This window comes from Coenobita brevimanus, chromosome 89, assembly GCF_032717465.1.
Source record: "Coenobita brevimanus isolate Jiangsu-jjx chromosome 89, ASM3271746v2, whole genome shotgun sequence".
Lineage (NCBI taxonomy): Eukaryota > Metazoa > Arthropoda > Malacostraca > Decapoda > Coenobitidae > Coenobita > Coenobita brevimanus.
Window position 1 is genome coordinate 14,310,163 of NC_137042.1, and position 21,562 is coordinate 14,331,724.

Below are 21,562 nucleotides of genomic sequence, written 5' to 3' on the forward strand. Positions count from 1 at the left end.
AACATGGTGGGTGATAATGGAACAGGGCGATAAGGAAAGCGCAGAACCTATGGGTAGTACTGTAACCGATACAATTTACTGAACCAATATATCACCAATATTTGCATTTTTTCTGATACAGAACCGATACCAATATTTACTGTTGATATCTGGATATCGGATGTGAACGGAAGTAACTTGAATTTTATTTTTTTTTGAGGATTTCTTCACTGTTCTGCCTAATTCTGTGTGAAAGAATGTTGTTATTTTGACACCATTTAGCAGTTTAATAGTCATACTCTGAATCATTAAAGGTTCATAATTAGTGGGTGAGTGGGAATGATGAGGAAAAAAAAAAGTATTGAAGATCAAAAGCAGTAAGTTGAAAGTGAGGTATACTATGGACTGGTGGTGTGTAGGTGTGGTAGCCATGTGGGTTCATGTATGTAAATAGTGTACACACACTGTCAAAATAAGCGCAAAATGTCCGGACCTATCTGTTACTGCATCTTTAGTTGTAATATTTGGTCACTCTTCTCACTGCAGTCTAAATAAAGAAGTGATTTACTGCATATAATAAGGAAGAAGAAAGTAGATGGGGCAGTAAGCGGACAGTAACTCTGAGATGAGGGGATGAACAACATTTGGCAACTTTGTTGAAGCTCAGCATAAACAGTGAAACAATCCTTTTTGTGTTGGAAAAAAGTTACATACAGATCTTAACTAGGCTTCTTCTGTATTATGCTACACGTACAAGGTTTGCAATTTGATAGGTGTGTGTGTGTGTGTGTGTGTGTGTGTGTGTGTACATACAAGGAGAGAGAGATAGATACCTGTATATAGTGTACACATAAGAAAAACAAATCGAAGAGTGTAAATGTCTTCTGATGATGTGTATGTATGGCTAATTGTGTGTAAGTTACTAGTGTTTGTGTGTGTAAATGATGCCCAGATTCGAGTTTCATCTCCAAACAAGTATTTAGCATGGCTGAAGGCACACGACCAAAAACCGTCGCTTGCTTTAACCACAGGACCATCAATGCTAAGCTTTTTAAATTAACATGATATACTTGATTGAAGACACTTAAAATCTACAAAAACAAACATTTTGCATGTGTTATGTGAGCCACTACAGCATGTGTTATGTGAGCCACTACAGTACACAGTAATCCCTCGATTATCCAGACGTCTATTATCCAAATGATCTATTACCCACATGCTGCGATTTGGCTGTGTTAAACTATTATATATACGTTTTTCCATTTTATCCGGACAAATTGTTTGAGTCCGGGTGGAAATTATGGCAGTGTAAACATTTTTGTCCACCTAGGCAGGAACAGCCCTGTGGTGCCATGCTGTCTGGTTCATTAAATCACCCACCGTCCACTAGAGACCCTCTCGGTTGTTCCCAGTTCCCACCCGCCTACCATGTTGTAAACAGCTCCTCTTAAAGTTGTTACGCCACTGGCAGTGCATGTGGTGGCTTTTATGGTTGTTCCCTACCTGCTTCAGGCCTTGCTATTCCTTGCATGCTTCTTTCTAGGATGTGTGATAATAACCCCTCCACCAGGAAAAAGGGAAGAGAGTAGTGCTGACTCTGAAGAAGACGCAGGAGATCCCGGGTAAGACTGATGCGGGATGGTCAACTTCCCCAATCTTAAAGGAGTATTATTTGTCTTCTTAGTATAATAGGAAAAGTGTATTGTAGGATACTTAAAGTTAGAGAAAGAACAGAGAAATCAGTTGGAGAAGGGGAGGCTTTAGGAAGGGAAGAGGTTGTGTAGATCAGATATTCATTCTTAGAACTTTAGTGGAAAAGTTTCTAGAGAAGGGAAAGAAGTTGTATGCGGCTTTCATGGATTTGGAGAAAGCATATGACAAGGTGGATAGACAAGGATTGTGGAAAGTGTTAAGAATATATGGAGTAGATGGGAAGTTGTTGAATGCTGTGAAGAGTATGTACGATGGTGCAAAGGCTGCAGTGTGTGTGGATGGTGAACTAAGTGAATTTTTCTCTTTGAAAGTTGGGTTGAAACAGGGATGTGTCATGTCTCCATGGTTGTTCAATCTGTATATGGATGGGGTAATAAAAGAGGTACAAGGTAGGGTAGTGGATGTTGGAGTGGCCCTGGTGAGGGAGGATAGTGTTTGGAAACTCCCTGTACTGTTGTTTGCAGATGATACTGTGTTGTTGAGTGAAGACGAACGGGAGCTGCAAGGCTTGGTGGATGAGTTTGGGAGAGTGTGTAAGAAATGGAATCTAAAGGTGAATGTAGGGAGGAGTAAAGTGATGGTCTTTGAGAGAGGTGAAGTCAGTGAATGTACAGCAAGGTTGGATGGTGAGGAATTGAAAATGTGAGTACATTTAAGTACTTGGGTAGTGTGATGAGTAAGGATGGAGGTTTGGAGGGTGAAGTGCTTGAAAGGGTACAGCAGGGAAGAAAGGTTGCTGGTTCTTTGAAAGCAGTGATAAGAAACAGGGAAGTGAGCATGGAAGTGAAGAAGTTACTACATGACAGTATTGTGATACCAACTCTAACGTATGGAAGTGAAGCTTGGACGTTGCTGGAAGGACACAAGTCAAGAGTGAGAGCAGTGGAAATGAGTTATTTAAGAAGAGCCTGTGGAGTCACATGGAAAGACAGACTGACGAATGAGGATATAAAGGAGCGTTGTGGTGTGGATGTGGATGTGATAGGACGCGTTATGAGGAACACACTGAAGTGGTTTGGCCATGTGGAGAGGATGGAGGGTGAAAGACTGACGAAGAGAGTGTATGTGAGTGAGGTGGAGGGGGGAAGAGGGAGGGGGAGGCCGAGGATGAGATGGAGGGATGAGGTGGAGAGGTATATGAGAGAGGGGGGTGTGAGTTGGGAGCAGGGCAGTGAAATGGCAGGGGACAGGGCGACTTGGAGGCGATTTGTTTGTGGCCACCTCAAACGGGATTGAGGCGTCTGGCAATAGATAGATAGATAGATTTTCCATGCTTGACTATGGTAATTGCGTGACTGTGGTTTAAAGGTCTGCTTGACCAGATATAGTGTCAAACAACAGGAACAAGTGTTGTACAATGCACTGTAGTGGTCTTTTACAATGATTTTCAAAGTTAGGTTCTGTACGAAGGGGGACCAGAGAGAAGTCCATTATCCGTACAGATCCACTTTCCGGACATGCCTTTGGCTCTATTACGATGGATAATCGAGGGACTACTGTAATACCTATGTATGAGGCTGACACACATTTATGCCTTATTAACCCCTTAACCGCGGGGCGTCACTTTCGTGACGCTTGGGAGCAAGGGATCATACCGCGGGGCGTCGCTTTTGTGATTCTGTGTTATTTTGAATTCACCCGGGCTTTCCAGTGGGGGCTTGTATCATCTATCAGTACTGACAATGTCCAACACTAGTCAGCACTCCTAATCTCATCTGTACTCCCATCCATTGTTGACAATTTAGCCATTTCTCCCCGTTCTTGACTCCCCTCCCTACCCCCCCTCCATTACCCTATGCTCTAGCCTGCCCGGCCATGCTACGCTAAGTAAATCTTCCCTGGAATTTTTCACTGATTTCATCCATTGAAATAAGCCCTATGTCGTATTCTTATACCAAATAATATATACAAGTAAGAAATCAGGTAAGTGAGAGTGCCATACACCTGGAATTGGCTAATTATCACCTGACAACACCTCACGTGCACTCGTTCGCTAATTTTCGCTGTTTTTTTCCCCTTGAAATATGCCGTATAATCTATTTTCGTAATAAATATACATGTAAGGAGAGAAGGGAGAAGCCTAAATGATATTTACATTCACCTGGAACTACCTAATTTATAATGTATTGTCTAGATTTCCTGCCAATCATATCAGTGCTACACAAAGCTGTTTCAAGATTTAACATTGGTAGCTCTGATTATATATCTCCTAAGTAGGCCTCTAATCTATTTTCGTAATAAATATACATGTAAGGAGGGAAGGGAGAATATTTACATTCACCTGGAACTACCAGATTTATAATGTATTGTCTAGATTTCCTGCCAATCATATCAGTGCTAGACTTAGCTGTTTCAAGAAGTAATATTGGTAACTCTGAATAACCCCTAAAGCAGGCCTCTAGGCTGCCCCTGCGTTATCAGTGTACTCTCATCTTCCGAAGTGAGAGGACGTACGTTTCATCTTGCTGACTTCAAGGCCTTTTTTTCACCCCCATGCAAATGGCTCTGTGACCTTTACCCCCTACTAAACCTCGTGTGGAAAGAGGTAAAGGGCTGACAATTGATAAAAGAGTGACTATGATCTTTCTATTGAGTAAAACAGTGCAAGTGGAATTGTAAATAATGTGCAAATAATGTGTAAACAGCAAGTGAAAGTAATGAATGTAAATATACGTGAACAATGGAAAATAGTTTTATAAGTTATTTCAAGTGACAGTGCACAACACAGTGTAAATAAAATAGAAATGTAAATAACGTAAATAAAATAGAGAACGTAAATAGAAATGTAAATGAGTAGTATTATAAGATTACGAGTATATACCCTAGGAGTAATGAAAGTGAAAGTTTCACTCTAGCATGTCTGAATGCTATGAGTTATGAGAGTGAAGATGAAAGTGACATTCACTCTCAATGCCAGTATACAGGACGAGAAAGTGAATGCTACGTATTTTACTGAAAGAAATTGAATCCCTACAGTGACAATAAACTAATACTACTGAAGGAAACTTATGGATAAAGACTGTAGATATATATAAGTGTTATATAGTAATAGAAATATAAAGTGTGAGGGGTTTTATGAATAATAAATGACAGGCTACCATGAGCGAACTAGTGCCAGTGCGACGATCAGACGCGCTCGTAATTTCCATTGCTTTCACAGTGTTTTTTTTTTTAGTATGGATCCCAAACTACTTGAAAATTGTAGAATAGTGTTTATAGTGTTTGTATCTGGCTGTGGTAATCATATTACGGGTTGTCGGGAAGTGTAAAGTGGAGACTTCGTTACCCTACTTCAGAGGTCTCCACAAGTCCTACGGTAACCGACGAAGGCTCAACAATCATTCCAGGAGAAAGCTGAAGGTATGTGCCATAAGCATATGTAATTTTATTATTCTAGGACTAATAACTGATTTTTGGCAAATATTTTTTGAGAGTCTGTCGGAGCCCAAATAACCCCGCGGCACACGCAAGTTATTGGTAAACAAGCCCGCGGTGTAGGGGTTAATGGAAAGCGGTTTTAATCATGATAGTACAGTATATGAAAATCAGTCCTTGACTACTGTTGTGTTAAATGCAATCTCAGCAATTAAAGCATGTGTATTTTTCCACTATGCTCTAACTCTCAGCTGGTCAGGCCCGAATTGGCTAAAGATAAAAAAGTTAGGCGTGTATGTTTAAATACAAATGTTGCTTCATTCTATGATTAATGGCTGGATGGCCAGGATTTTACACACAGAACTTTGAAGTACATAAGTGATTTATTATTAGGATTATGATCAGAAGCTTATATATGTTAAGTGGTAGGTGGTGGTGACCATCATCCACTCACTTGTAATGCTGCCTACTTCTTCCTTAGCATTTATCATTCTTTTTTTGTGCCTGCCCTCCTGTCTTCCTATTCCTCCCATCTTTCCTGTCACTTCTTATTGCATTTTCCTTCCTTTACAGGTGGCTTTACATTGAGTGACAAGCCAAATGGTTTCCCGTAAGCCAAGAAACCATTTACAACGCTGGGTGGTAACCATATAACCAAACCATACGTGCTCCCTATGTGTCAACAAGGGGGTTGGTGGAAGGTTAGTGCCCTGCCCATAAAACAAATAACTCAAGAGTCAAATGGCCACCCCTTACGGGATTATGGCATCTGGCAATAGATAGGTAGACAGACAGAATTTCATATATCGTTAAATCATCAAGGTCTGGCTTAGATTTAGCTGTTATGTGTTTACTGTTTGTCTAATGGCTGAGTATTGCGTACTTTTATGGAAACACAGAAGTTACAGTACGTGCTTCATGTTATCATTAAAGAGCTTCTTTATAATAAAAATCCACAAATAATTGCTAAAGGAAGTTATATTTCAATTTACTTCAATATATTACTATAATTTTCAAAGTAGCTACAGTGCTAGCATTTTTTCAACCTTGCTAAACAAAATTAGATTTGTAAGTAACGACCAAATTTAGCACTAAATTCCTTAAATTCAAAGAAAGGCAGTGATAATTAAATTGCATATATTATTTAATCATATACATTTTCTATCTATCTATCTATCTACTGTCAGCTGCCTTAAACAAACCGCCTCCATGTTGCCCTGTCCCCCACCATTTCACTGCCCTGCTCCCAGCTCACCCCCCCCCCCTGCTCTCATATACCTCTCCACTCCATCCCTCCATCTCATCCTTGGTCTCTCTCTCCCTCTCGGTATCGTGGCCGCTGGGCTCGAGCCGTGAGCGGGAAGTAGTCCATAACCCACAACCAGAGCTAAAAAGTCTGTCCATCCCTGTACTGAATGGTCAAAGCCGCACACTCATCCGATCATTCCCAATGAACCTCCAGCACCCGAGTAATACGAGTGTATTCCACAAGCGATGTCAAACATCCGTACGCATCCCCACCGAATATCCATTGTCGCACAGCTGCTGGTCTGTCTTTCCCAACTGCCACCACCATCGAACACACACCACAAGCCACGAGTACATGCTCAGCGACAGCGGCCATCCACTTCTCTACCAAACATCGTAAATCCCCCGTTCTCCGTGAGTTGTGTTTCCACATGGCCACTCAGCGTAAAACAGACCGCAAGCAACAAGTAAATGTATGGTAAAAATGCCCGTCTGCCTGTTGACAGAAGGAGGAGAATCCTGCCCACAACCTCACTTCTCCCCCCATCCTATCCCTCCTCCATGCCCTCCCAGCTACTCCCTCAGTCCCCATCCTCCTCTGTGGTATCACTGATTCGTGAGTTTTCAAAGATTTTTATGATTAATATTACTACTATTGGTCATATCGAAATTCCACAAAATTCACGAGAAAGCTCAAGAAACTCTGCATCTAGACATATGCTTAACTCTTGGAAGTGCTGGCAAAATTTTGAACCAGGATGGTGGGAAGTTATACGAAAGTAAGAGTTACTCTTGAACACTTTATTCTCACTGCATTTCTGTACTTTTACTTATCCGTTTTATGTTTTTATTAGCTTATCTTATTGAATAAACACCAGTGAAGATAACGGTTTACCATATATACCAATAATGTGTAACCAAACTCCAGTGACTTATTTGGCCATGGAATTTTTTTGAACCCAGGGAGCAATCACTCGTCACAGATAACTGATTTCAAACCAACTTCAGTTTTTTTTATGGATTTTTGTTGGTTATGTATTGTTTTCTTAATGTTTAGAATTAATATGGATAATCCTATGTGTGTTTTGTTGTCTCAATATGGCAGAATGACCAGAAAACAGTCCCAAAATTAGGAGGGGTACTGTATAAGCAGTAGTGTATGGATCAGATGTTTTTTTGGATTTTATTTATTTTTTTTTCATGGTTTTCTTGTTGTTTAGCATTACTTTGGATATTCCAATGTGTGCTTTGATATCTAAATATGGCAGACTGACCTGAAAACAGTGCCAAAATTAGGAGGGATACTGTGCATGCAGTATTGTATAGGTAGGGCATTTTTTTGATATGGCAGTACGACCAGAAAACACTACCAAAATAAGGAGGGGTACTGTACATAGAGTAGTGCATGGGTAAGGTGTTTCTTGGTTTTCAGTGGCTACTCTGCATGGTTATCTTGGTGTTTAGCATTACTTGACATATTCTTTTGTGTGTTTTGATGTCAATATGCCTGAATGACTGGAAAACACTGTCAAATTAGGCACAGGTACTGTACAAACAGGTTAGGTATAGGTTGGAGGTTGGGTATAGGTAGGGTCTGAGAATGGGTGGGGAACAGTGTTCATTTTCCGGATGATGCCACTTCCTGGACATGCCTTTAGCTCTATTATGTCCAGATAAATGGGAGATTGTAGTACCTTACTCAATCAATACACTAACAGAGAAATATTATTGGTAATAATATTATTCTCATAAACAATACTATTTCTAAAAAACGAAACACCAAACACATGCAGGTAGGTGAGGCAGTGGGAGGGCAACTGGCAGACTACAGCCAGGCAGGCGGCAGTGAGCTACAAGGGGGTGGGAGAGGGCAGGGGGATGGGAGGGAGAGGGGACTGGGAGGGTTGCAAGCAGATGTGGGGGAAGGTGGGGAGGGAGACAAGTGGGGGTGAGGGAGGGCAGGGATGTGAGATAAGTGGGGGTGAGGGAGGGCAGGAAGGGAGACAAGTGGAGGTGAGACAGCATAGGGGGAAGGGAAGGGCAGGGGGCAGGGAAGGGAAACGAGCAGAATGGGGGAGGATGGGGGGACAGGGAGAGAGAGAAAAGAAAGCTAAACTGCTCCTACTACCCCCCTAACCCATCTCACTCACTCACTCATTCTCTCCTCTCTCTTTCTCATGACACACACACACACATATATCCCCTCCCTCCCCCCCTCTTCTCCCACCGTCCATCTTCCATCCCCTGCCACGCTCAGCGATTCCCCCCCCCCCTCAGTTTTTGGAGATTTACTAGAAAACTACTGGTCGTTTCGAAATTCTGAAAGTATTACAACAAAGCTTGTGAAATTCTGCATTTAGATATATGCTTTGCTCTTGCACGGTGTGGGCAAAATTTGGGGCTAGGATGTTAGGAAGTTATATGAAGTACCTTTACACTTGAACAAGTTTCTCACTGCATTTCTGTACTATTATTCATTAGTTTTGTGAGTTTTTATTGGCATAACTTATAATATAAACACCACAGAAGATGATGACATACAATTTATACCAATATAACCAATTTCCGGGGGCAAACAAGTTTTATTCTCACTACATTTCTGTACTTTTATTCATCAGCTTTGTGTGTTTTCACTACCTTGACTTATGGTATAAACACCACAGAAGATGATGGTATACAATTTATACCAATATAACCAATTTTCAAGGGCAAATTTGGACAAAGAATTTTTTTCTTTGTGCCTGGGCAGAAGGCTCATAGCTGGGATGGAGGAGGAATGAGGGGAGAAGAGAGGGGATAAAGGAAGGACCGGGAGACCTACGTACACCACCACATCTGTGTTCAGACATACGCGTTTCTAATCTAGGGAGAGGGGAGGCACTCGGAAAATACTTTATTGTTGCAACTCAATATTAAACACTTTTCAAACAGTGTACTGTACAATTTATCTGCCTTATTATTTACAATCATACAAACTAAAGATGTTCATTTTGCTGTAATATTTCACTTATCACTCGTCACCCTCGGACTTTTTCCGACAAGAATTTAGTATGGTCGGCTCCTCGACTCCGATAGAAGCGAATTCCAGTATACTGAAGTCCATTAAAATGAGGTTTTATTGTACTTATGGGATTTTTCATAACTGGTATCAGGCATTCCAAGTGCAAGCCCAAATTCTCCCTTTCATGACGATTTAGACCCACAAATAACACATTCTGTTGTGGTACGTATCAGAAGCACATATGGGCATGGTTAGGTTAACATAAAATGATGAAATGGGCACAATATGAAAGAAACATGTACAGTACGATACAGACCTGAGATGGGCTTGAGGTAAGGTGTTCCAGGACTAGGGATGGAAAGTTAGAGGTCTCCACCAGCTGAGATTTATTACTCGAGCAGGGCATCATCTTTGAATCCCTCAAATCCATCAGAAACCACACACACTGTACCATTATTGTTGGCAGAAACCCACTCAGTTCCCCAATATAAATGTTTCTGAGCCAAAAAATGCACGATAACAACAGGAATGCAGATTTTCATCTCATAGTGATTATGAAAACAGCTATAACCAAGTGCACAATAACCAAGGGATCACTGCATTACTATACTGTAGTTTGTTATTACAACTCAACAATTACAATAGGGAAAGGGCAATTTCAGGCCAGGATGGAAACACATGCATCGTGACCCACTGCACCCCATTTACCGGACACTGTTTTGTATAGACAACAAAAGTTTGGTGGGCTTCAAAGCCCTCCATTAAATCTGATATCCACTATATCAGGGCTTGTTATAATAAACATCTACTCTGTGTGTGTGTGTGTGTGTGTGTGTGTGTGTGTGTGTGTGTGTGTGTGTGTGTGTGTGTGTGTGTATCGTATCGTATCGCTTACAAAGGCTCCAGCATGCTTGCGTGCGTCAGCCTTGGTCACTTAATGGCAGCTCTCCATGTTGCCCAATCTCTGGTAGCCATCCCATTCAGTCCCCTATCAATGAGGTTACCTCTATGACCTTGTCCCATGTCTTTTTCAGTCTGCCTTTTACACACCCACCCTTAACATCCACACTTCTCACTTTCTGCACCAAGTTGTCATCATCCATCCCCTCCACATGTCCAAACTATCTTAAGCTACTCTCCTCTTCACAACACCAATACACTCCAGTCCCATCCTGCCCCTCAACTCTTCAATCGTTAACCTTGCCCCCCTAAGCCTTGCATTCAAGGACACAAAACAGTGGATACAGTAATATAATCATACTGTACTCACTTAGCGCTGGCATCAATGGAAGGCAGATAGGCACAGATACTGTACGTCCTCACTATACAGTAGTCAGAGCACTAAGGCATGGAGCAATGAGGGGCCATAAGGTTGGTCACAGTGAATGGCAACGAGGAAGGCATGGGAAGCCGCAGACTAAGTCACAGCACTAGGGGTTAGCCACTGTATGGGTCAAAAATGCAGAGCACACAGATACATAGTCACTTTACGGCATCCACAGGAGAGAATAAAAATGTAATGGAAGGTTGGCAAATTGGATGGGCCGTTCCTGCGATGCACTGTGATTGGTTGGAATGTTGCAGGCTCTGCCCATGTGCCGACTGGGTCCTGTATCTGTGTTGGATGATACACACCATCAGAAAGTGCATAGCTGCCATGGTATTGACAATTGCTTCCCATTTCTGAGCTGGATATTGCCAAATTTCGTCGGATAGTTTTAAAACAGCCAGGCAAAAGGTGCCAGATATTGTGACAATGGATATATGATACATTACTAATAATGCTCTGTCCAAGCTACTTCAATACCAATATCTTCTCTGTCCACCACTACCTTTCCTGCATCATTCTTCACACATTGCCTGCCTCTGATAACCCTGTTTTCCCTCTTCATCTGTTCCAGTCAAATTCCTCATTTAGCAGCCAGTTAGAATGTTCTCTCCAAGCCTCTTTAATATCTTCACTACCCACCAATACCTTTCCTTCATCATTCTTCACATACTGCTCACCTCTGAAATCCATGTTTTCTCTCTTCCTGTGCTTTGCCACCTTAAATACCATATTGTATCTTTCCTTTCAGTACTATTTCAACTATCCAGTAAAAGTCTCTCAAGACTCAGATTTTACCCAGTATACCTCCTTTCTGGACCTGTGCTTGGAACCCAGGTATTCCTATTGCAAATATATCAATTAAGAAATTAAACTTGAAAAACATTTGACTTTCTGGATCTGGAGATTTTGTGAGCAATAACATGGAAGAAAAATCAAAGAACTCCTAAAACTTTACCCGAAAGTGTGACTTGGCAGGAAACCGAAAATTACACATGTATCAGGACCACATAATAAAACTTAGCAAGACATCATTTTTAAATTAGTTAAAGTACTTGGTATTTCAAATAACTTTATAAATACCAGTATTTTATTTGTGCACTCTTATCAGAAACAGTTATTGTAGCCATTATAACAAATTTTTTTCAAATACAGTAAACTCTCGATATTCCAAACCCTCTTTTAATGAATTCCAGTTTTAACCACCACCTTGAACTGGCCAAATGTTAACATATTTTGTTTGGTAAAAGAATGGACATGCTGGAAACACCGGCCAGCATAGCATCCCTACACACACACACACACACACACACACACACACACACACACACACACACACACACACACACACACACACGCTCCTCCTCATCATGCAGAATGCCGCTCAGTCTCTGGGTGACCATAATGGGTGACATATAGAGAGGATTTGTTGAGAAAAAGAGCCATTTAGACCTAGCTGTATGTTACTGTGTAAAACTGTAGCCTATGACCGAACAACACTCTATGTTTATCGATCTTTGTTCAGTAAAAGCCACGACACCTGGGAAATTACCAAACACCATGATGTTCAGCTATAATGAACTATCAGCTTTAACATCAAGGATCTAATACCAATTAGTCTGTTATACTGAGGGTGTACAATACATCATTACAGTAAAACCTCCATATGCCAATGTTCAATAAACCATAATTCACTTTTATCAAAATTGAGGAGCTACCAGACTAAATTCTCATATATCAGAAAAAGTCTGATAACGCCAGAAGCAGTCCAGACTGCCTGACCACTTCAGCTACATTTACCACAATAAGGTAAAGAAAAGACATTTTTATCAGTGTACAGTAGAGTACTGCAATGGGAGTGAAAACAGTTTAAAAACCATAAGTGCAATCCAGACTAATGTTTGATGCACCCATCAGAAAAAGTCCAGGTTAGCAGGAGGAAGTCCAGATGTCACTTTTATCAGAATTTCGCTTTTTTCGGAATGGCTTGGGCCGCAAATAGTCCGTTACAGTGAGGTTTTACTGTACTAATAAATGCACTTGGGCAACCAATCAGCTGACTGCTTTCAAAAGCTTAAGGTTTTTCACATCTCAGCAAAGGCGGTGGCTCAATCGGTAGAGAGGTGGCCTGCAGTCCTACCGGACCCAGGTTCAAATCCCCGCTGGGGCAGGGAACAGTTTAAGGATTTGAATTTCACTAAATCAGACATTAATGATCTACCAGAAGACCCACCGACATGTCATAAAAATACCCCTGCTAATACCATTACACCAGTCCCGTATGAGATAGCCCTAGCATGTATTCAATATGGACAGTGGGTGTTAGCGCCGAAGTGGTGACGCGAAGAGGTGAATGGCATGTAGGAGGATTACTGGGCCTTGATAGCAGGTTGTAAAGCCTATGCACCCCCCCCCCAAAAAAAAAGTTTAGCCTAAGGGCTGTTTTCACAGTACAATGGTCCCTAACCGTTCAGGCCATGCACCTTTGGATTTCACAGTCCCTCCGAATGGCTCTTGGGGGCTTACTAACATAGGGACATCTGCCTGTGCTGATGCGGTAGGGTTGATAGTTCTGGGTGGCCAAAAATGGATGTAGTAAACTGTTAGAAGGAAAAGACACCTCTCCCAGCACCTTCTATATGTTGAGAATACTCAGAAATCAGAATGTGGCAAATGGTTTGGCTGGAAAATCCACTTTACGTTAACTCATACTAATATACTCAAGAGTGAAGAAATTTATCTGACGGTAATAAAAATAATGCATAAGATATGTCATCGGAATGAAGGAGAAAACCAACAGCAACCTCACCACGCACCTGCTGTACCTGAAACATCTGAAGTAAGTTGAAATGCGATGAATGCTGAGTGCTGCAAAAAAGCCTACATAAATAACTATGGAGAAGTTATTCTAATAACTACTGGTTTGGTTTATTAAGAGGTCTATCTATCTATCTATTGCCAGACGCCTCAATCCCATTCGGGGTGGCCACAAACAAATCGCCTCCACGTCGCCCTGTCCCCCCAATTTCACTGCCCCGCTCCCAATTCACATCCCCCTCTCTCATATACCTCTCCACCCCATCCCTCAATCTCATCCTCAGCCTCCCCATCCCCCCTCCATCTCATCCTCAGCCTCCCCCTCCCCCATCCCCCCTCCATCTCATCATCAGCCTCCCCCTCCCTCTTCCCCCCCCCCACCTCACTCACATACACTCTCTTCGTCAGTCTCTCACCCTCCATCCTCTCAACATGGCCAAACCACCTCAGTGTATTCCTCCTAACGCTTCCTATCACATCCACATCCACACCACAACGCTCCTTTATATCCTCATTTGTCAGCCTGTCTCTCCATGTGACTCCACAGGCTCCTCTTAAATAACTCATTTCCACTGCTCTCACTCTTGACTTGTGTCCTTCCAGCAACGTCCAAGCTTCACTTCCATACGTTAGAGTTGGTATCACAATACTGTCATGCAGTAACTTTTTCACTTCCATGCTCACTTCCCCTGCTTCTTATCACTGCTTTCAAGGAACCAGCAACCTTTCTTCCCTGCTGTACCCTTTCAAGAACTTCACCCTCCAAACCTCCATCCATACTCATCACACTACCCAAGTACTTAAACGTACTCATATTTTCCAATTCTTCACCATCCAACCTCGCTGTACATTCACTGAATTCACCTCTCTCAAAGACCATCACTTTACTCTTCCCTACATTCACCTTTAGATTCCGTTTCTTACACACTCTCCCAAACTCATCCACCAAAACTTTGCAGCTCTCCTTCGTCTTCACTCAACAACACAGTATTATCTGCAAACAACAGTACAGGGAGTTTCCAAACACTACCCTCTCTCACCAGGGCCACTCCAATATCCACTACCCTACCTTGTACCTCTTTTATTACCCCATCGATGTACAGATTGAACAACCATGGAGACATGACACATCCCTGTTTCAACCCAACCTACCTTGTACCTCTTTTATTACCCCATCCATGTACAGATTGAACAACCATGGAGACATGACACATCCCTGTTTCAACCCAACCTTCAGAGAGAAAAATTCACTCAGTTCACCATCCACACGCACTGCAGCCTTAGCACCATCATACATACTCTTCACTGATTTCAACAACTTCCCATCTACTCCATATATTCTTAATACTTTCCACAACCCTTGTCTATCCACCCTGTCATATGCTTTCTCCAAATCCATGAAAGCCACATATAACTTCTTTCCTTTCTTTAGAAACTTTTCCACCAAAGATCTAAGAATGAATATCTGATCTACACAACCTCTTCCCTTCCTAAATCCTCCCTGTTCTTCTCCAACTAATTCCTCTGTTCTTTCTCTAACTCTGTCAATAAATATCCTAAGAGGTACGGTACACTATTAGTCCACGAAAACGAGGTATTTTCTAAACGGAGTGTGTTAGTTATTTTGTATCAATAATATTACACTGGGCATCTGACACTACAATTTTTATGAAAATCAGACAACTATTCTTTTACTTCCTTCAGATAAGTTTGTTGTGGGGCCTCCAACAGGCTGCAAGATAAACTGCAGCAAGTTGCCCTGTATTTGGGTAAAGAATAGTTTCTTCATCCTCATTCATTCATTGCCAGACGCCATGTATCCCAAACGGGGTGGCCAAGTGCTTAGAGTTAATTGTTTTACAGGGAGGGGCACTAATCCTCCACCAACCCCACTTGACGTAGGGATGCCAACAGCATCTGGTGTTCCCAGGCGGTCACCCATCCAAGTACTAACCAGACCCAACGTTGCTTAACTTCGCTGATCGGATGGGAAGCGGTGTACTCTCTTAAAAAGAGTATAAATATGTGGTATGGTATTTTCTTTATGGGGGATATAATTATCTCAGCAATATTACATCAGGTATACATCTGATTTCAAGTCACTGATAAATATATGCATTAGACAACGATTCTTTTATTTTAACTACCGGTAATTTGGGTCCATCTGTTGCGGAGCCCCATCCCTCCCCCAAGACTGTTCCAATACTGTTGGGGACAGCCCGAAAGTGAGTTGGAAGCAACTGTGAAAACCAAAATGTGGGTCCGGAGCTGTGTAGGCTGTTGGGGATGCCATTGGGGACCACTGTCAAAACATTCCTAAATTTACAGCCAGACACCTTAATCCCGTAAGGAGTGGACATAAACAAATCGCCTACATGTTGCCCTATCCCCTGCCATTACAATGTCCTCTCCCCAACTCACGACCCAATCGCTTACATACCTCTCCACTTCATCCCTCAGTCTCATCCTCAGTATTCTCCTCCCTCTCCCCAATTTCCACCACACACATACACTCTCCTCCTTAGTCTCTCACTCCCCATCCACTTGGCATGGCCAAACAACCTCAATGTATTTCTCCTAATGCTTTCTATCACAGCCACACCCTCACCACAATGTTCCCTCACATCCTCTTTTGTCAGTCTGTTTCTCCATGTTACTCAACAAGCTCCTCTCATATAACTCATTTCTACTGCTCTCACTCTTGACTTGTGTTCTTCCAACAAGGTTCAAACTTTGCTTCCATACATTAAAGTTGGTATCACAATAGCCTAGTATATGTCATGCAATAACTTCTTTACTTCCATGCTCACTTCCCTATTCCTTATCACTGCTTTCCAAAAACCAGCAACCTTTCTTCCCTGTTGTACCCTTTCAAGCACTTCATCCTCTAAACCGCAGTGTGTCCAGGCATCTGGAAATGATCGGATCTTGAATTTGGCTCTCTCTTATATTTTGCTTTTCTCTTGGAAGGAACAGTTTGAAAGGCTCGTTGCCTTTGGTTCCTTCTTCCTCACAAAAAAAAAAAAAAAAAAAAGTACCAGGTAGCTAGCTACCCTACTTAAATGAACTAACATTTTCCACTCCTCATCATCCAGCTACACTATGCATTCAGTGACTTCTTTCTTTCAAAGACTATAACATTACTCTTCCCTACATTCACTTTTACATTCTATTTCTTACACACTCTCCCAAACTCATTCTCGAAGCCTTGCAGTTCCCCTTCTTCTTCCCTTAATATAGCATCATCTGCAAACAACACAACAGGAAGTTTCCAAACACTGCCCTCTAAGATAGGGCTCCTCCAACATCCACTGCCCTACCTTGTATCTCTTTTATAACTCCATCCAAATGCAAACTGAACAACCAGTGGGACATGACATTCATTTCAATTCAACATTCTGATTGAAAAATTGACTCAGCTCATCAACCACTCACTCTGCAACTGCAGCGCCCTCATTCACAGCATTCAACAGCTTCCCATTTACTCCACATTCAGTATTCTTAATATTTTCTACATCACTGTACTTGTCTATCCACTCTGTCATATGCTTTCTCCAAATCCATGAAGGCAACATACAATTTACCCATCTCTAGAAACTTTTCCATTAGTCAAATACCTTAGGATGAATATCTGATCTACACCTCTTCCGTTCCTAAAACCATTCTGTTCTCCAGATAATTCCTCTGTTGCTTCCCTAACTCTGTCAATAAGTATCCTACCATATACTTTTCCAATTACAGTGAAAAGACATAAGCCCCTATGATTACCACACACTTCTTTTTCCCCTTTTCCATTGTACTGCAGCATAACTGTACCCGGCTTTCAATCCTCTCTACCTTCCTCTCAGGCCAATCTGCACATCTTCCATACCATTGTACTGTACTACTATCTTTCCCCCGGTACTCAGCATTTCACCACATTCTCCATCAATTCCTGGGGCTTTACCCATTTTGATTTTCTTCACTGCTTCCACTACTCCCATCCTACTGATCTTTCCCTCCCTTCTTATCTCCCTCCTCTCTCAGCCACTTATACTCACATTACTTTCATTCTCTATGTTAAAAAAATTCCTTAAAAGTGTTCTCTCAATCTGTTCACTTTTTCTCCCTTCTCCACTAGCAATCTACCAACTTTATATTTCACTCCTCTACTGTACTAACTTCTTTGCCACCCTGTCTGACACTACCTCCTTCCAGGACATTTTCTTACATTCCCTCCATTTTACACTCAAATTCCTTCCATATTTCTCATCCACTCTCTTTTTACTTTCTCTTACTAATCTTTTCACCTCTCTTTCCTTCTCTACGTATAACTCTATTCTGTCTCTCAATTTCCTTCATGCCTTTGCTTCCCATCCACTCACTATATGGTACGTTTGCTTGTTTTGCGCCATAGCTTGTCTCACCTCTTCATTCTACCATGCTGTTCCGTGCATCCTCTTTCGTCTTCTCTTCACCCCACACACCACATCACATGCTGTATAGATTTTTTTCTGTGAATACCATGCACACACCTTCCACCTCCCTCATTTGCTCCAAATTATATTTATCAAATTGCTCCTCCACTTCTCTCTTATATTGTATTCTGCCTGTTTTTCATCCTCTTGCAGCCTTTCTACCCTATTTGTATGGACTGCTTCCTTCTGCCCTTTTCTCCTTCTATTTGTCAATCACACTGTACCTTGACTTTCACCACAACCAAGTGGTGGTCAGAGAGTCCACTTTCCCAACCTCTGTATGCTCATGCATCCAGCACATATATATCTTATTCTCTCATCCACATACACATAATTACAGTAATCCCTCCACTATCCAACGTAATAGAGCCAAAGGAATGTCCAGAAAGTGGTCCTGTCCGGATAGTGGGCCCCAGCCTCCTGGACTTGTACTTATGGACCCTAACTCAGAAAAACACCTATACAACTCCCTCTGGACATGCATAGCACCTATTTAAGACCCAAATCAGACACATATGGGACATAAAAGACTGAAATAAATGCAAAAGAACCATTAAATGAGGTTTTAGAGGTGAGTTTATACAATATTAAACATTCTGGGTACTTACAACAAGTCCCTGGCTCCTGGACTGGTAGTTATGGACCCTAACCTGGCCTAACTCAGAAATACACCTCCCTACGGTACTGAACATGCATAGCACCTAATACCCTATTCACACCAATAAGGGACATAAAAGAGTGAAATGAGGTGTTAGAGGTAAGTACAGAATGGAAAATACAGTACAATATGAAACATTCTGGGTACTTACAGCAAGTCCCTGGCCATCTCGATGAATAACCCGCCTCCTCTCAGACTCTGACAGTAAGAAAGAGTTCCTGACGCACCTGCAGTACACTGTACATGAAGTCTTGCACAAAACTTAGTCATTTGCACTCAGAATTTCATTCTCTTAACATTTTGCACTTTAGTCTTACTTGCGTTCCACTGTACCTTAATAAGTGTTGCACTCTGCACTTAAAGTCCATTTTCTAAACATAACACACTCGTTAATTTACGCTACATTGAAAGTCTATTAAATCTGTGTCTTTTCACTCAGAATTCTAATTTCTTAACACTATGCACTGTTTTTTTTTCACTGCACAATACTAAATTCCTGTGTGGTCTAGTGGAGAAGTTCTAGCTGTTTAATCAGTCAGAGTCTGAGAGTAGCTGTTGCAGGTGACCTAGGGGTGTCTCGCTGGGTCATGGTGATGAAGTACCCACTGCAGACGACTCTGAAGAGAGGAGCAAACTCACGTCGAGTGGTGACTCGGCCGAGCCTGATGTGCTGGGCTGTGGCTCGGAGGATGAGGGCCTGTCTTCAGGAGGCAATGGAGTGGAGCCAGGGCTGGGCACAGCGGGGCTCATGGGCCTGAAAAAGCTGTCAATGGTTGATTGACGCAAGGAACGATGATTTTGACGATTAATGATGTGCTGCCTGAAAGCGCGCACTTCCTCCACAAGTCCCAAGGGCCCCATCTCCCTGTCGCAGTCTGGGTGTTCCAGGTAGTCCAGAACGAACTCTAGGTGTTCCCAGAGTGTGCTCAGCTTGGGGATGGCCGAAGTAGTGTCACGATGAGAGGAGTCTGCATCATCGTCGCCGTCCTCTTCGGAATCTTCAAGCTGGGTACTGACACCTGCAACTGAAGATGCGATCTTGATATCAGACATGGTCTGATACCCAGAATTGCCCTCGTCATCCAACCACTCACCCATTTCGTCCACATCAACATCGTCCCCATGCGCACGTAAACGTGCATGGAAGTCATCCACGTCAAAACCTAGGAAATCATGCTCCACATCCGTTCCAAGAAGCAGACAAGACCAACCATTTTCTAGTCTTGACAGGGACTTCCTTCCATGCACTGGCCCAGTTGTAGAAGGCAGACGATGTTGTAGCGGCGAAGGTTTTCCAAAGTCCGCTGGCCTCGCGTGTCCCGTCCCTCCCTGCGCTCGTCCTCGTCCTCGAGAACAACCATCACCTCGTCCAGGAACTTCCTTCGGTACAGCCTCTTCGTTGCCACAATCACTCCTTGGTCCACTGGTTGGATGAGAGCAGTAGTATTAGGTGGCCGAAACATGCACCTAATGCGCCCATTCTCGGCCACCAACTCCTTGTCGCACGGGTGGGCAGGTGCATTGTCAAGGAGAAGGAGGGCCTTTCCCTGGTTGTGTGGGATTCCCAGTTTCTCTGTCTGGTAATGGATGACCTCCTTGACGAAATGGTCGTGGAACCAGTCTATGAAGATCTGGGCTGTGAAACATGCCTTCAAGGAATGGTACCAAACGACAGGAAAGACATCCATCACCCCGCGATGACATCGAGGCAGCTTTGCACGACCAACAATAACAGGCTTAAGCCGGTGCATGCCGTTAGCATTGGCACAACACAAAGCAGATATCCGTTGCTTGGAGAGCTTGCGGCCAGGTACACGATTCTCCGTCTCCTCCGCTAGAGTATTCGTAGGCAAAAAGCAATAGAATAAACCAGTTTCGTCAGCGTTATAGACGTGACCGAGAGTGTGGCCCTCCCTGTCGATCAAGCGCTTCACCTTGTGCCAAAACTCCTCTACTCCATCCTCGTTGGCGTCCAAAGCTTCGCCATGAGACTTACGGTTGGTAAGGCCATGTCGTAACTTGAATGCGAAGAGCCAACTCTCGGATGCCTTGAAGTCTAGGGCATCGTGAAGCCTTGCGAACTTCTCAGCAGCAGCCTTCAGCTCCGTGCCACGCACCAGCACACCAGCAGCACGTTGCTGTCGATACCAAATCAACGTGAAGCAGTCGACTTCAGCATACTTGGGAGTAAATATCACCTTCCTCTCCACGTTGCGTTAGCTTTTCGACTAGAAGTCAGCTGTGTACTGCATGAGTTTGTCTTGGGATCTCCTGATATCAAACAAAGTAGATCAGGCCAGGTTGAATTCACGAAGGATGTGTGAGGAAGACCATCCTGCATCCACCTAGTCCAATATCTCCCTCTTCTTCTCCAGAGTCAAAACCACTCTCTTCCTCTTCTCAGGCAGAGGGGCCATCATCACACACACTAACAAGAGGCACGAGAGCAGTAGGAGAGCTTGCAGCAGGTAAGGCACCACCACAAAAGCGAGCACGTGGGCGGCCATGAAGACGAGCATGCACACACAACAAGAGACGGGCAGTATGTGGGGAGGATGCAGGGGCGTTCTAGCGGACGGAGGCGGAACTACACACCAAAACACAGCTGGCCCGTTCCAAGTTCAAATTACGGGAGGGAAAAAGTGTGATTTTTTTTTAATTTTTTGCGGGTTTTGGCCCATTTTGGGAATATTGGATCCCGGGACGAAAATGTCCGGAAAGTGGGCGTCCGGATAGTACAGGGATTACTGTAGTCGTTGCGTTCTAGCCACTAATTTCACCACCAACCTTTCTCATCACTTGCCATGTATACCTGCAAATCATTTTGTGCCTAAAGAGGGTACTGGCTATCACCAAACCTCTCCCTGCACAAATGTCCACTAGAGCATTACCATTATCATCCACTTCTGCAGGCACACCCCACTCACCTACTATATACTCGATCCATCTTCACATTCCCTATTTTTCTATTTGTATTTCCATTCAAA

The 21,562-nt window shown here is 42.9% G+C and overlaps 1 protein-coding gene and 1 pseudogene across 1 annotated transcript in view; both read right to left on the reverse strand.

The window, feature by feature from the left end:
• The window catches only part of LOC145411398 (uncharacterized), a 133,443-nt gene that overhangs the window by 109,606 nt on the left and 2,275 nt on the right, over positions 1–21,562 (reverse strand). The gene's annotated exons all lie outside the window — the stretch shown is intronic.
• On the reverse strand, positions 15,367–15,489 carry LOC145411511 (5S ribosomal RNA; annotated as a pseudogene).